Source organism: Ambystoma mexicanum, chromosome 4p (assembly GCF_040938575.1).
Source record: "Ambystoma mexicanum isolate Mex_15411 chromosome 4p, UKY_AmexF1_1, whole genome shotgun sequence".
NCBI classification, from domain to species: Eukaryota; Metazoa; Chordata; class Amphibia; order Caudata; family Ambystomatidae; genus Ambystoma; species Ambystoma mexicanum.
Genome location: NC_090927.1, coordinates 453,473,572 through 453,490,913, shown reverse-complemented (window position 1 = coordinate 453,490,913; position 17,342 = coordinate 453,473,572). Strand labels below are relative to the sequence as shown.

Below are 17,342 nucleotides of genomic sequence, written 5' to 3'. Positions count from 1 at the left end.
CCTAATTTCACCGCTGCAGCCCGGGAACATAGAGCTGCTGGAGTGGCTGCCCAATCTCACTGCCGCGTCCCGGGAACATACGCTTTCCTGCACGCCACCGCAGGACTAGCAATGGGAACACATAAACATGATTTGCCGGCAGTCCTCTGGCTCTCTGCGCCTCTCACCTCGTAAATCTGCAAACCGCCACCGCCGCCCGTGCCATCCAAACGATAATTATCTGCACCAGGGGCCTGGCGGTTATGAAGGCACTTGATTGCTTCCAGCTGGTCTGACGCGCGCACACCCCTTTGAACTACATGATGAACCACTGCCTGTTGGGAAGTGTAGTTCAAGCCCTTATCCTCCCTCTCCCTTTGCCTAAACCTTTAATCCTGACATCAGAGGTTAGGTTGAATGGACTGGCTCTGATGTGAGGGATTGGGGGCTGCCTGTGTGGTACCACTGGCTGCACTGGTGGGGCATGCTGGGCCTGCTTCACCCTCCTTCTCCTCCTGTGTCTCCTCTGTGGTGCCTGCTGTTGCTGTTGTTGTTGCTGGTGTAGCAATGCAAGCATGTCCTCCATCCCCAGTATTGCTACTACTACTGGAATCATCTTGGTGTGGGAAGGGGTGTGGTGTGTGGGTGTGCCCCTTTTGTGCTGGCCCAGACTCCATTGCCTCCACCTGTGCTGATTGTGTGCACCTGTGGCAGTTGGGAACACTGCACAGAGCATTTTACGTTTGGTTCACGATGCCGATATTGCCGGCAAGCCGGTATCCTCTATTAGCACCTTCATGATGCCGGTATTTGCTTGTCCGCCTGACTTGTGATTTCCTCCCATTAGCGGCATGCCGGTATTGCCGGTATGATGGGCCGCGTGCCCGCGCCCATGCCGCTATTAGAGGCACCGTTATTAACGGTGCCTCTAATAGCGGGGTTCTTAGGTCGGAATAGCCCGGAGCGGCATGCGATGCTGGTAATCCTTTACCATCATCATTTTCCCATTACCTCCAACCTCATAATGACCCCCTTAGTATTGCAACACTTCAACCAGTGGACATGCTCCTGTACTGTTTACTCCACCACCTCCAGCCATACACCCAACACTGTACGTGTCCCCAATCACCATAACAGAACACACCCAAGCACCCAACAATCTGTACACTGGTCACAAACCACACACATAAGCCAACAACCTGAAACCTACTTGCAACCGGTCCGGTAGGCAAACTCTTGGGTGCAAGGCCTTGGGCTATGCACCCAAGAATCTAGGGGCTTACCACACACACCACGGCACAGTACACCCTATACCAACATCCTCCTACCATCTGCAATCCACTCCCCTTGCCTACTTAAGCCTCCCTGCAGTCACCACATAAACTGGTTGCCTCTGGACCTATCCTACCCTAATGAAGGTTGCCTACAGTCACCACAGAAGGTACTCACCTGAGGCGCTACGAACTGCCGTAGTATTCGCGGACACCATGCACACACCACTGTCTTCTTCTACCTAAACAAATACATCATATGAACCATTTTTCACTCCCCCACCCTTTCCATCCACTCCTCCCACCACCAGCTGCCTCAAAGCATGTTTTCGAGCCCCTTTCGCCTATGCTCTATCCTCGGAAACAACATGGCAAGCGCTTCTGAAAATTATGATGCACAGCATGCTTCCTTCCAGCCAATCAGCGGGTACGTCGTGTGTCCACGTACATCACGCCGCCCTCCGGACCAATCAGAGTTATGATCGCGAAGCGAACAGGGAAATGGGACCGCGGAGCCAGATATGACACATTTTTTGGGACCTACATTTCACCTGTTTTTAAAAAAACTACTGGACACATTTTCATCAAATTTACACAAGCATGCTTTCGGGACCAAGCCTTCTCCTGCCGAAAATTTGGTGAAAATCTATCCAGCTGTTTGGCCTTTAAGCATGCGCAAAGTTTTTCTCCATGCAGTCTATGGAATAAAAACCTTTTTGGGACCCCCCCCCCCCTATAACTTTGCCCCCCTTTACGAAACCTCACCAAACTTGCCAAAAGGATTCAGACCAGGCCATATACTTCTTTTTTACAAAGTTTGGTGAGGATTTGTCCAGGGTGAGCAGAGTTATAAGCCACCTGAAAAGTGGTCTTCCTATGAGATGAGCAACTTAACCATAACTACATGGCCTCTACCCCAGACCGTTTAATATATATATGTATAGGCCCAGCAAACACCTAAAACATGACATTTTGCAGAAGACCTACTATGTATTTGTTAATAATGGAAAAAGGCATCAGTGATGCATCCTCACAACAAATGAGTGTCTCTTAAACCCGATTAATGCTGACTACTAATGTGTGGTTCATGTTTTCTGAACAGATCCAAAAGGAAACAAAAGTGTCCATACTGAAATTGTTCAAGAAGCTGAGTGAAATGAAGAGCAGAGAGCTTTCCCTGCTTCATGGGGAGTTCTACCCCGTGCAGGTCTCCCAGGCGCCCCATGTCTATGCTTACCTACGCATTTGGGATCAGAGCACCCGCTTCCTCACAGTCCTCAATTTTGGCAAAGAAAAGGTCTCTGTAAAACTTCAGCAGAAAGAAATTCCTACAAAGGCCACCATGGTGCTCAGCTCAGACCTTATACGTAAAATTGACCATCTGGATCTACAGAATCTCTATATGTCCCCAACTGAGGGCTTGCTGTTGAAATTTTCATACTCATCCTAACTTGTTTTTCTTCCTTTCTACAGCCAGTGCAAACATAGCCCATCAGGTGTATATATGACCGAAATATGTTGAGCATCGTCCCATTCCTAAAGACAACGTTAATTCTGTGTATGGCCCCCTTATTTAATTGGATATATGTGGGTAAATACATGTATTCTTTGAGCAGCTAATTAGACTGTTCCTTTAAGGATTGGGGCCCGAAGGTCTTATCAAAAGGGCGACCTTGCAGATACCAGGCTGACAAAGCTGCACACACAAGGTTGGCCTTTTGTTCCTTGCCCTCTCCTGGCCCCTTTCGCGGTGGAGCTTTGACGTTCCTACCCGCATCCACTGCATGTAGTCCCTCTGCTGCCCTTCCCACTTACCTGCAGCCGGCCTCCGGCTGCCTCCTACTAGATACGTGACCCTGGGAGCCAGATACATAGCACGTTGCACTTTTGTGCACACGTTGTTGAGATTCAGGCTTCCAGGGTTGTGGTATCTAGACAGCAAAGTTACATTTTGGGGGAAATCATTGTCATACATGTTACAGTCTGGCCAGATATTATAGCTAATAACACAAATAGGGGTACCCCAGTAGTGGTACAGCTATGGTGCGGGTCTAAAGCATAAATACTCAAAGTTCCAAAAGACTTGTTTTTAGCTAAATCATGAATTTAATTCCATTCATATCCAAATTGGGTATCCCAGATAACCATACTCAGTTTCCCTTGAGAAATGAAATATAATCAAAAGAAGTGTTATGTATAGAGTGAAGAAGAAAAACATTGTATTTATATTTCCTGGTTTATTATGTTTTTTATAAAATACAATATATGAAAAGAAAAACTATGTAATTGTTTAAAAGGAAAGACATAAGTCCAAAAGCAATAAATAGTGTAAGGAGAAAAATATAAACTCTTCAATCAAAAAACAACATGTGAGAAATGAACAATGGAAAAAGAAAATCATAAATGAATTTGTTGCACGACCTATGCAAAAACGTCACAAACACAGTTTATAATATTTTAAGTACATTAAATTACACATCTGCCAGTATATCACAAAGTGTGAAAAGATATTTTTAATTTTCAGGTCTGCCTACGTAAACAACAACTACTGTCTTCAAGCTTTGAAATACTAATCCACAGATTGCTCAAAGTTCAAAATAGCATCAACCTAATTACGTTTCGGCAGCCCACCTGTAGGGCCGAATGTCAAAAACGCCTTCCTCAGGGCAGGTTTGTAATAATGATCCCTAGGGGGAAGCAGACAGAAAATGAAAACCTTTGTTAAAGGAATTTTTTAGGTTTTTTGTTTTTAAACTTCTTTTTGATTATATTCAGTTAGCAGGGTAGCTTTTCATATTGCTTGAATGACTTAATTTGACTACTTAATATAAATGTCCCGAAAAAACCTTACCCTACTAAATGGTGGGGAGAGTTCAGGGACAGTTTAATGACAGGAACCCACGTCAGAGCCGACATGCGTGTCAGACAGGGCGAAGAGTCATTGCCAGTATTCAACTTTAACATCTGTGGATGGACAAAGTGATCCTGTTTTAGGCAGTGCATCTACGGGTGATGGTAAGTAAATTCATACATAGAGGTGAACGTAGTGCAGGAGATTTAAAGTGCATACCTGGTGTTCAAAAGTACAGTGTATCCATGGATAGGTGATGCCATGAAATCGAGGTGTATCCACTTGCCACCAGTCGTGCTGTTTTATTTGTGCTTCAAAACAAAGTTCAGCCTAGTTATTTAAAAGAAATAATGTTTAGGATGGAATGGTAATAGATGCCCTTCCAAAGTTGTATTTCCATGCATATAGGCACTTAGCTATTTCGTGACATATGTGGGTGTTTCGTTCCTTACTTGTCACAGATCTGCTCCCAAACATGGTTTAGTTCACATGGATATAGTACCCATGCATCGGTTCCCAAGATGGTATGTTTCTTTTCTGCTCACAGCATGCAGTGTTGATTTGCATTTCCTAAAAGCGAAGCATACATGCGCTTTAGAATGGATGGCTGGGAAAGCATCATAATCATCAAATGCGGACTTCGATGGAATGCAAGCTGTATACATGTCCTTTTGAATAGGTGGCTGTTCAAGTATGCATCAATTCCTAGATAAAATACGAGTAACATGCTTGTCTAAGAAATGTGAAGCGTGCAATCAATGTGTAGACTACTCCGAAGAATGGCATTGTGTTTAGAATATGAATGTGTGTGCAAACCGGCCCATGTTTCCATAGTTTCTTACCAGTGTCTGTTTGCCATTCATCACAGGGAAAATGTTGGGGTGATGCTGCGGCCTCAAGCAAAACGTTGTTGCGAAAGCATGCTGTTAGGGTTGGTAACAGGGCAAAGTACTTCCTGCTTGAAAGCCGATAAGTGCTTTCTGATTGGACGCGAGGGACAAGCCCTCCCTGATTCACGTGGCCAGGCTAGCACTTGGTGAGCTGTCAAGGTAACGCGCAGCCAGCTTTCCGCTATATTGAAACAGGAGTTGCATGGATCCATTACGAATGCTAACATTGAAGCATGTGTGACGGGGCTGCCAAAGGTTAACAGAAAAAATGTATTCATTAAGACAGCCCTAAATTAAAGCAGAGTTGTGCAAACACTACGCGATTAAATTTCAACCACATACATATTCATTGCTGTGAAGTGGGTTAAACAGCTCTTTGTGCTGAAGCAAGAAAATGCATACATGATATCAATCAGCCACGTTTTTCTTAAAAAGGCGTTGCATGTTTGTAATTGAATCACACAGCCGCCTCCATATTCGAGGCTGTAGAGTGGAAATAGCAACTATGAATGTTGGTATCAAAGTGCGTATATACTGTCAATGCTGATGGTAGTGTAAACATATGGTTAGAACAAATAAACCCTGCTACAGACCCCGTATTCCTGGGTTCTGTAGTTGACATGATTAATTGCCATATGGATCCCCTTGCAACTGTAAAGCCACGCGTTAATAGGCGAGTAGCCCTACCTGGCCATTCTTAAGTGGTGTGTTGCTTAAACTGTGCCTTCTAGCACACCTATCAGTAGCTAATCTAATTGACACAACTGTTGATAACTGTAAGGGTGGGATGAATTCTTCATTTAACCCTTTGATATGCGTTTCCATCTGGTAAATCCAACGTGCCTCTTTGTCAAGTAAGCATCTGGATACGTTGGAAGAATTCTTTACAACATCTAGTACCCACCAAAGAATTTCATTTGGTGAGTGTTTCAATGCCATGTAGTGGTTGACAAGTGGGGCTGTAGATGTTTTGTATCTAATCCGAGATCGATGTTCATATATTCGGACATGTACTGCTCAACTCGTTTGCCCAACATACCTTAGTCCACATAGACATTCAATGCAATACACAACTTGTTTTGTTTTACAATTCGTTAGAGTTGGGAAAGTTGAATACTGGCAATGACTCTTCGCCCTGTCTGACATGCATGTCAGCACCGATGTGGGTTCCTGTCATTAAACTGTTCCTGAACTCTCCCCACCATTTAGTTGTGTAAGGTTTTTTCAGGACATTTTTATTAAGTACTAAAATTAATTCATTCAAGGAATATGAAAAGCTATCCTGCTAACTGAATATAATCAAAAAGAAGTTTAAAAACAAAAAACCTAAACAAATTCCTTTAACAAAGGGTTTCATTTTCTGTCTGCTTCCCTCTAGGGATCATTATTACAAACCTGCCCCGAGGAAGGCGTTTTTGACGTTCGACCCTACAGGTGGGCTGCCGAAACCTAATTAGGTCGATGCTAGTTTGAACTTTGAGCAATCTTTGGATTAGCATTTCAGACCTTGAAGACAGTAGTTGTTCTTTATGTAGGCAGACCTGAAAATTAAAAAGATCTTTTCACACTTTGTTATGTACTGACAGATGTGTAATTTAATTTACTTAAAATATTATAAACTGTGCTTGTGACGTTTTTTGCATAGGTCGTGCAACAAATTCATTTATGGTTTTGTTTTTTCATTGTTCATTTCTCACATGGTTTTTGACTTAAGAGTTTACATTTTTCTCCTTACACTATTCATTGCTTTTGGATTTAAGAGTGTATGTCTTTCCTTTTAAACTATTACATCGTTTTTCTTTTCATTTATTGCATTTTTTAAAAAAATATAATAAAGCAGAAAATATAAATACAACGGTTTTTTTTCTTCCCTCTATGCATCACTTCTTTTGATTATATTTCAGTTCTGAAGGGAAACTGAGTATGGATATCTGGGATACCCAATTTGGATACGAATGGAATTAAGTCTATGATTTAGCTAAAAACAAGTCTTTTACAGCTTTTGGAACTTTGAGTATTTATACAGATAGTATAGCCCCACTTGGCCTTTACATACTGCTTACACAAATTAAAGGATGACATGGGAATATATATGTCTAGGCCCTAAAATGACAAAAATATATTCTTTGGGGGTGTTTAACTTGTTTTGTCAAATGTTTCTCCCTCCAACCTGTTGCCAGCTGGCACATTCAGAGGGACGTTATAAAACAAGAGTGGTTGTATGAAGGAATAGTGATTTTTAGCAAAGGCTGTTTTTACACTGAAATTGTAATAATTTGCTTATATTCACTAAATGTTGAGAAGAAAACATAGGCTAACGTTAGATTACTCTGCAATGGCCAGTTTGTTGAAAAGGATTTATGTATTAATTTTGTTGTGTTCAATAAACATTACTTGCAAAACATTGCAGAATTTATTTTGGTAAAACAATGATTCTTTAATGTATTACTACCGATATGAATTTCTTTTTTAATTTATCGCTGGTACCTGGAATGTTTTTCTGTTTGCGTTGCCTCCCCGAGCCTGTACCACTTGTGGAAACTAAGCACCAGTAGACACACTAGGACATGTGAAAGAAAACTGAGAAGAGAAGGGTATCCATTGGTGCTAACACTCAGAAAAAACATTGTCCGGAGAACTATGTTTTTCTTCTCCCACTATCTAGCATCTTCCGCACATATTCTGGGACTGCAGTTGGTTTATATAAGTATACCAGTCCTAGAATATATTGGGAACGCAGAAAGGTGGGAGGAAACAACATTGTCGACCCGATGATATCATTTTAGACAAACTATGGTATAGACAGTGTAAACTAATGGCAGCCCTCGCATCGCATCAGAGGATCAAAACTACTTTCCCACATTCCAAAGAAAACAGTTCCCAAATCACAGTGTCAAAAATATTTTTCAGCCAGTTTAAAAAGGGTTGTAATGTAGGCACAGCCATAATGATACAGGCAGAGATTTTTAAAACCAAGTACTAGCATGAAAAAAGCCTTGATTATGTTTCAGGCTTTCTTTTCCACAGCCTAGGAATTCAAGCTGTACTAAGGCATGCATTAGCGCTTGCATCAGGATATTGGTATCCCAGTACGAGAGGATGTGACAAAGAGGCAGGTAGGCTTGATTTTTGAGGAAAATAAAAGTAGTCTTTATTTGACTTTAATTATGTCAGGAAGAATGTAGTAAAAAAAAAAAAAAGTTCTTCAACCAAATCTTTTCAAGTTGTTCCTGTTCTTTAGTGTCCTTCTCTTATTTCTGTACAGGGATGCAGTACGGACCTCTGGAATTTCTTCTACTCTTAATCCTCGTAGGCCCACAGGCTTCCAACAGCTCCCGTCTCGACGTCCAGCTGTCTCTGCAATGGAAACAAGAATGAACACTCTGACCTTTCTTCTCAGGTGCTTTAAATACATTCCTCTTAATGAGCCAATTAGGGCCTGGGTTACACTTCAGGTGATAAAAGCCGTTGTAAACCCCGCCCCCTTTTCCTGACGGCAACAAGGAGAATGGCGTTCTGCTTGCTGTGAGATCCGACACCCTGGCGGGGACCGAGAACTGCTGGTGAGCAATCTTTTTATGTAGTGTCTGTGCCTCCTTTTGTTTGTTTTCAATCTGTGCCTCTGAGAGTGTTGTATCAGCAGTACTCCCGGGTGAGAAAACGGTTGTGTGGATTGTCTTGATAAACGGCCACAGGTCGGTGCCTCTGTCCCCTCGCAGTGTTCCACGAGGGAAGAAAACACCGACACGCAGCGGCTCTATGGTTCGGTCTCACCGCGGTGGCCTGTTCTCGTCCCCACCACCCATCCCAGTGGCCGTATTACATAGCCTGAGGTTTGCCCGGCTGGAGGTAAGCAATTCGGTCCATGCAGCGTTTTCATGGCCCTGTCTCTTTGTGGTGTTCCATTCCCATCCTCATCACACATGTCGGCAGCTTTATTATTCGACCTCGCGCTGTCCTGCTGAGCCGCAAGGTTCGTCTTTGCAATTGCGTCTAGTCTCCCGTTGTGGCCCCACCATGCCCCAGGGTTGGACTCTGTTTGATACTTAGGTGCAGTCATCCCTGACGTACCGGGTTGGTTACCCGTGGTTTCTTCTTGACCGTTACAGAGGATAAAGCTGAAGGTCTCAGTTTAGTACTGCTCATAGACAACTTGAGGGGGAAACCCAAGATTACAAAATAAATCAATGTAAAAAATTGAATAAGAGGTTCTGTGTGATGGCCTTTTTGGGTCATGGATCTCTCTATAAAAAGAACTGCTCAGATGTGTTCCTCCTTGTGAAGCAGGATCTGCTTTCATTATGTGCTCTTTTTTGCAATTTCAGTCTTTATGGCATCACAAAGTTTATAGAAAGTCCCAGACTCAAGCTTCCACCATTTTCAACTATGACAGGAGTATCACTCGTATACATTTGAACAATGGTTTGTGTGAGTTTTCAACATCTACTTTTTCCTACTCAAAGTTATTTTCTCTTGAAGTCAGCTATCTCGTTTTGGAGAGGTCACTTATAGTTTAGCGATATCTAGCTGCACTGTTTCTAACAGGGAAAGGGGAATATGCCAGAGCCTTCTGTTAAACTGGCTTCAGCCTAAGACAGTAAGGGCAGATTTTGCAGAGAAATTAACGAATGTTGATCTTTTGCCATCCCTTCTTAGAAGGGTGTATTGACTTAAGAATATCCTTTACCACATTGAACATAATGGCAGAGCTTCAGAAATCAATATAATTGATTCATTCCTAGCCATCTATGTTCAGAACCACAAGAAAATCCATTTCCTGATATGAGAGGTTATTTTTCCACTTTCAGGGATCATGCTCATTACGGAGTAGAGTAAAAAGCATGTGTAAATGGCATGAATAAAACGTGCATCGAACTCTACTCCGTATTTCCATTTATTCATCCGTTTCACCAAACAATTCTGCATGCATTTACACTAGCATGATATTTTCATGCTGGGGCAAATGAATTGCATTCCTACAGAAACTGTCCGTTTTTCACACCAGCCAAAAGCAGGTAAATGCCATAGGAATCCATTTTAAATGCTGTCTGCCCTGTCTAAATGGCAAATGGCATTTACATAATGTGTATTTTGAAGTGCAAAAAGAAGGCATAAAGGCAATCTTACCTGTCTTTAATCATTCTTTTTGCCCTTCGTAGTTCATATGACAAAAAATGCACACAGGGGACGTGTTTGCAATGAAGTGCCATTGTTAAAGGTCACCTCAATGCAATTTATGAGATCCTGGAAGAGGCCCCCCTTTGTGATTTAACATCCAAACCTCACATTATCTTCAATAACCTGATAGGCAATACATGCCCTAAATATATTATTTAAGCTTCACTATCAACTAATGCAGGTCTTCAGAAGGGATACTTTTTTTTTCAACAACCAAGAGTTGTTTTCAAAAGGGACAACATAAGCACAAGAGACTACAGCACCCCTGGCAGTCAAAGGATGGCCTTGCAAGACATTGCAGAGCTTTTTTGATGCAGATAAATCCAGTGTGGAAGCTTCTAATTTGCATGAAAGGTGACAAGTACATTAGAAATATCTGCATCGCTAAAACATGCAAGACATTTTAGCAAACCATGTAGTGGCAATGTGTACAGGAAGATAGAAAGTATACAGCAGAGAACGAGCTGTTGCAAGTGCCCACTCTGCACACTTAAAGCCCACACCCCGCCAATCCACTAATAAATGCATGTTATTTTATTATGGTGAAGCATACTGTATAAATATATCTGGGATTTGAACAGCTTGCAAACCAAGCTCAGCTATATATGCCACGGGCCTATGTGCAATAATGCCTACTGTTTGTGGGACGTTTTTATCAAACACACAGAGAGAGGCATATTCACCTATGTGCATTCAGACCTATTGGGTTTTAAATACCTTCCGTGCACACATGGATAATGCATGCAAAACCATTATCAAACCCTTTTAACGGCATTTGATGCTGGTAAAGACAACACACAGTCAGTGCAGGGGTGGATTGGGAAGGAACAACAGCGAAAGAGGGGAAGGAATGACAGTTGCACAAGGAAGGACTGATAACATCAGTGGGGAAGCAATGAGAGCCCAAGGGGGAAAGGAATGAGAGCGCTAAGGGGAAAGGAATGACAGCACAAGGGGGAAGTGGTGACAGTGCACAGAGCAAGGAATGAGTGTGCTACGGAGAAGGAATGTCCGCGCAAGGGCAGGAATAAGAGCAATGGTGGGAGGAATGACAGCACACGGGGGCACAGAATGACAGCACAAGGGGTTGGAATGACAGCACAAGGGGGAAGGAAAGGCAGCACAAGGGGGAAGAATGACAGTGTAAAGGGGAGGAATGACGGCACACGGTTGGAAGAATGACAGTGAAAGAGTGAGGAATGACGTTTTCATGCCTAATACATGGTGTGCAGTATCCAGGTCTTACGTAATAACGAGGTCACCAACTGAACTGCTAACAGGAGAATGCATGCAGCCCTTCCTAGAAATACTATTGCAAAGAAGTTGGTGTTAAAGCAAATTAACATGTGAGCATTAGACGTCTTTCCCAGACATGCATTACAATCACTAAAGGAAATGAACATTTGAATTTTGTCAATGGTCATCGCAGTCAGATTTTTAAGCTGTGCATCACACAATGTGTACTGACCCACACTGGATGCTGAGATGGCAGTGTGTGGGTTTGGTGCCTGCAGGTTGTGAAATCATTTCCCTGTTCGTGCCTGTACAAATCTGAGCACAATGTAATGGTAACTGTGTGACCAGAATCGGGTGGTGGGGGAGCTTTTCAACGATATTACTAAAACATAATGGACCTGTAGTGGTTGGACTCAAAGGGAATTCAGTACAGCAAAAACAACATTTTACCCATTCACCGGAAAGTACAGAGTGCCACTTGAACTTCAAGAGAAGAGCCAAATAAGAAAGTGTGACAGACAGAGAGGGTGACCCACCGGATAGAATTGAGAAAAATAAAGGTCTATCATTTCACGTGCCTGTGATTGTTGAACACTTTTGACGTGCCTTGTATGCCTTTAATGAAAACAGGCAGTGATGCTTCCTTCTAACTCAGTGGGTTAATGGATTTGTAGATGTGTGAAAGAATCTTGCTGAGGATAATCTTGAATCGCAGCATAGCAGACTCAGCCTTTCACCCACAACTTGGCAAAAAGACTGCTGTGTGATATTATTGCTCATTGACAAGCTACTATGTGAATACACACAAATAAAATAAATGATCACTAACTATGTGCTAGATTTGTTCATCACTCGTGTGCACTCTCTAAAGGTGTTCCTGTTTTGTGCTTGGCAAGCCAGGAAAATGGTTGCCCAGAGATATTAGTGCAGTTTGGGAGTCAATCTTTCCAATCTCAGTGAGATCGACATATTACTCCTACGCCCCCTTCCCTTTCCTCCATACTTGTACTTATAGGTGTCCATCCATGAGGACGGGTTTGGGGCACTTTTGCATAGCACAAAAAGTGAAATTCCCCTTTATAAAATGCCTGTGTTACGCTGTAATCACAAACACACGAGTTAGGCAACCTCATAAACCCCCATTTCCTGGGTCAAATGCATATCAATACAACAGGAAAGGGGAAATAAGGGTCAAATGAAATCAAACAAAATGATCAATTTATATAATTTTTAATAATTCAATGTAGCCGCATTATGCTGGCTTCGACACGTACAAGCTAAAACAACAAATGAAATACATAAACCAATATATCACAAAACTACAGGGCACAATTAGAAACAGAGTGGTGCAAAGAAATGTAAAAAGGTGTAAAGGACAGGGAGCAAAAATAAAAACTGCAGCTTCCTTTCCTGTTCAATCGTGTTCCTGAAGGTGAAGATAACCCTCTTGAATCACAATCTAAGAGGATGTAACGGATTCCACATAAAAAAGACCATATCACATTACTGCAAACCATGGTATCACTTTGGAAGGTATAATGTGAAGAAAAAGGCAGATTAACAGAAATACGACTAATTTCCAGTCTACTGGGCGAGACAATCTAAATCCAGATGATTGTCTTCCATCAATGATTGTCTTGAGCTCTAAGTCAAGGGGTGGAGCGCTTCCCTTTATTCCTAGTTTCAACTATAACCCCAAGATGGGCTCGTTTTCATCAGGACTGGTTTCCTGTTTCTACAAAAAATGGATACAAACATGTACAAGAAATCATAAGCTAAACAACAGTAGTGTCAACATAAATTCCATATTAACAACAGGTGCACTTACTTCAGCTGACTAAAGCGTGTACACGGTATACTGTTAGCATCGGAACCGGATCGCCAGCAGCAACCTATACAAAAAATAACAGAGAAAAACCCCTGTGAGTTAGAAATCCGGCATTATTTGAAATGATTAGCCTAGCTGTATGTCTACAAGAAAGGTTAGAAAATTACTCGTAGGCTGGGAGGAAATCCAAATAAAATGTTATGATGATGGGATATCATCAGCAAGACAGCTCTGTGGGATTCCCCTTTAGCTTTTTGCAAGCATTACTGCATGGGCATGGCCTCCAGGGCAGATGCCAGATACTGACAAACAATCCTGAAAAACATATTTGTTTAATTTACAAAATCCAGCCTCCCGGTTAGGTTAGTTCTACTCAATCTCCCATGAGTATGGAGGAAAGGGGACAGATGTAGGAGTAAGAAAATATTACTAACCACAGTGACTTGGGTAGTCCTAGTTCGTAGTTCCCTTTCCTCCAAATGCCCACGCTGCCCCCTATTAATAAGACTATAGTTCAGTGACTAGTCAAACATCTCCAAAACCTAAGGGGTGTTGCTGATGGGCGGTGTCAGCAGGGCTAGCCATGCCCACGCTATCATGCCTTACAGCACAACACAGAATTACACGTTTCTTGCTGTGCAAAAAGAGCTCAGGTCCTGACCCCATGGGTCAGAAATCACTACGGTGAGTAAACTTTTCTGACTGTGGTAACGGAAACACCAGGCAAACACTCTGTGGAAGGAACGGTATATAAAGCACATGTTTGTTTAGGTTATCAAACACAGGAGAGCAAGGCTTAGTTGAAATAATTCTGCATAGTTGAGGAGCAGAGCTCATACAATGGCGCAGTTTTTTTTTATATTCTGCTGTCCCCATTCACGTCAAATCAGCTCACACTCACACAATTTTCATTCCTAACACAAACGCACACCCTTTTTGTAAACTTTCCTTGAGATCATGGCTGCTGCTCTCCCCTTTGATCATGATATCTCAAACCCCACACCCTCGATACCCACACACTTTAAGAGCTGTTCATTGGACAAATTACCCGAGGGACATTGTTTTACCGGATCTTCCCAGTTTATTTGTTGTGTGTTGATTTTAATTTTCCAGTCAACATTTGCTGAGAGCGAGACTTGGAATCGTCATTTGCATCCTGGGCCCCTGTGGGTCATGGCTCCAGGTTTCATTGGAGTTTATGTGGGGAAGTGGGTGAGGGTCTATTTTGTTTTTCTATGCCTCTCCCTCCTCCCTGCAGGCTAATTCTCTAACATGCACAGGGAGATGGAGTGCTGGCAGATTATGAGACTCCTGGTATCTGTGCTCCAGTCAACTTACCAGGTACGTTATTCACCAGTGGACATGGGAAAGAAAAGAGGAGAGTGATCAGATTGTCCATACAAAATCCAAGGCTGTTGGCTTTGTAAATGACTGTTTAACAGGACCTCCATGCAAGGACTAGATACAAATCAGGTGGCTGAATGAACACCTTGTTAAAACATTTGTATTACACCAGCAGACTCTTCAGCTTCAATTAAGCCATTAACTCTCAGCAGACTGCTTAGAAATAACGCTGTAGGTTCTTGATAGAGCTACCTCAAAGATCACAGTAGGATGTGTTTTGGGTGGAGAGAGGCAACTAGTCGGTGGAAATGGCCACAGGCAGTCAAAGGGTGGATAAATAAACCAATAAAACACTAACAATATATGTGTCCCTTCTCGCATCCTTTTCACTTCTACCTGTATTCCAATATGTATTGTTTATATTGTATTTCTTAGGTGCACTGTCACAGGCTTCTACCTTAACAGTAGACGCATAAAACATGTTTTATCAATGCCACTCCGAGTGCAGTGCACTTCCTGCATAAGGACTACTCCGATGGTAGAAACTCCAGCTCAGCCAACTCTTCCAGCATAAAATACTGCAGTGGTGGAAGACTACATCTCAAAATCATTCAAGATTAAAGTGCCTTCACCACTAAGGCAACCAAATCCGTTTTACACTTCATATGGGATTCTTTTTCCCTGAGAGCGAACTGTGCACGCAAAAAGGACTGTTCTGATTGTGTGTAAAGGTATTTTCTACTTCATGTCGACGTATGCATGCAATCGTGAAGACAGAGGCTAGTACTATGCTCTCACTCCACTCGATGTACTGCAATTGTGCAGCAAAGAACAAAACAAGCATTGGCAAAACTAATAATGTTGGCTTTTGGAGCTGTTTATTGCCTTTTACATTTAGCATGAACGGAAGGAATGAGGAATGACAGCACAGGGGGGAAGAAATGACAGCATGGTGAAATTGGAAGGTCAACGTGGATTAGGGGGGTAGCACTGTGGAGGGAGAAATAAGAAATAAATGGCAACACAAGGGATAATAGAATAAAACAATCCAATAGATGAAAGCTAGGACAGCAACAGTACACAGGAGCATTATACAACATATGAAGGAAGGAGCAACAGCACAAATGGGGAGCAGGAGTAAAAGGGTGTTAGGCAAGATTGTGTGTAGTAACCATGTGGGAGACTACACCAGCCTTGTCCTCTTGGCAATAGGGAACCCAACCTTTGGTACAGGCCTGTAGTACACAAGTAGGTAGAGTGACTGAGCAGCCAGGCTTATCTCAAGAGGGTAACACAAAGAGGTGATGGATGGAAGGTTTAGAATGAATCTTAACCACTGACATTGCTCTGGGCAACCCTCCAGACCATCGTTCTTCGCCTGCCAAGCCATTACAAAAGGGGAAAGACCATATGCAAATCAGGCTTGGCCCCACCCCGAAAGGAGCAATGCAGCCCTAACTGCTAGGTCACATCCCTTCTGCACGAGACCACAAGCATCCCTAAACATGTTTCGACCTTGTTGGGCCTCATCAGCGAGGAGTAGCTTGGGTCCCTAGGCCCAGCAGGCACGGGACCCACACCTGGGCATACCCGTCCCACTCAGGGTGACAAAGCAAAAACAAAGAGGTGATGGCTGGAAGGTTTAGAATGAATTTCAACTACTGTCATTGTTCTGGGCAGCCCTCCAGTCCATCGTTCTTGTGAAGGGAGAAATAAGAAATAAATGGCAACACGAGGGAGAATAAAACAATCCAATAAATGAAAGCTAGGACAGCAACAGTACACAGGAGCATTATACAACATATGAAGGAAGGAGGGACAGCACACATGGGGAGCAGGAGCGAAAGGGTGTTAGGCAAGATTGTATGTAGTAACCCTGTGGGAGACTACACCTGCCGTGTTCTCTTGGCAATAGGGAACCCAACCTTTGGTATAGGCCTGTACTACACAAGTTGGTAGAGTGAATGAGCAGCCAGGCTTATCTCAAGAGGGGTGAATGTGAGTTGTAGGGATGCAACATAGAGATTCACAGTGACAAGTATTCAAATAACACTCAAGATTTCTTATTTAAATTATTTATTAATTTAACAGTCAGCTTTTAAGTAAGCATTCCTTAGAAAGGGCAAGATGCAACAATAAAATACACTTCAATAATACACTCCTTCAGTTTCAGTTAAGTAAATAGATACCCTTTTGGGATGACACACAGACACTTGCTACACCCTCAGGTGACTTCAATAGCTAGGACACGGTGGACATTGATATATCACTTTGATACTTAATGCAATACTGGAGTTATGGAAAAAGGAAAAGGTTAGGGAAGGAAACAAAGGTTAACAAGTTCTCGGAACAGGTAAGCACTTTTGCAATCTCCCAATGAAATATAGGTGAACCCTTACCCAGCAATACAAGTAACTCATGTATGACTTTTTGGAGGGACAGATAAACACAAAGTCAAAGTGTCAGAAGAATCTGCAGGGAGCCAGGACAGCCAATGTCAATTGAACAAAGTCTAGGAGAGCTACAGCACGTCTTGAAGATAGCCCAGAAATCTTGCTCAATGTTATAAAGAGTTTGTAGAAAAGAATCACTGTTGGGCCACAAGCTGTACGACTTGTGAAAGCAAAGATGCAAGCAACTATGCTGAAAAAGCAGATACTACAAGTCTCCAATGAGATCAACAAGCTACAAACCAAAAGGGTAAGCACCCCTTTAGTTAACACAGTACCTTTGGTTACAAGAAGAGATTTCAGCTGGCTTCTGTT

The 17,342-nt window shown here is 42.6% G+C and overlaps 2 long non-coding RNA genes across 4 annotated transcripts in view; both read right to left on the bottom strand.

The window, feature by feature from the left end:
* Positions 1-3,567: 3,567 nt before the first annotated feature.
* On the bottom strand, positions 3,568-5,420 carry LOC138453281 (uncharacterized). Of its 3 annotated transcripts, none has more exons than XR_011260390.1 (4): positions 4,554-5,420; positions 4,321-4,431; positions 4,102-4,214; positions 3,568-3,937 (listed from the first exon to the last, which is right to left on the bottom strand). It is a non-coding gene; the product is annotated as an uncharacterized lncRNA (long non-coding RNA). The 3 variants fall into 3 exon arrangements; XR_011260391.1 differs by having other exon boundaries at positions 4,102-4,431; positions 4,554-4,671; positions 4,944-5,420; XR_011260389.1 differs by having other exon boundaries at positions 4,102-4,431.
* Positions 5,421-8,170: 2,750 nt separating this feature from the next.
* LOC138453282 (uncharacterized) overlaps positions 8,171-17,342 on the bottom strand; it is a 172,477-nt gene continuing 163,305 nt past the window's right edge. Inside the window, exons 2-3 of the long non-coding RNA XR_011260392.1 lie at positions 13,234-13,297; positions 8,171-8,348 (exon numbers count right to left, since the gene is read on the bottom strand). This is a non-coding gene — a long non-coding RNA (uncharacterized lncRNA). The remainder of the gene's footprint in view (positions 8,349-13,233; positions 13,298-17,342) is intronic.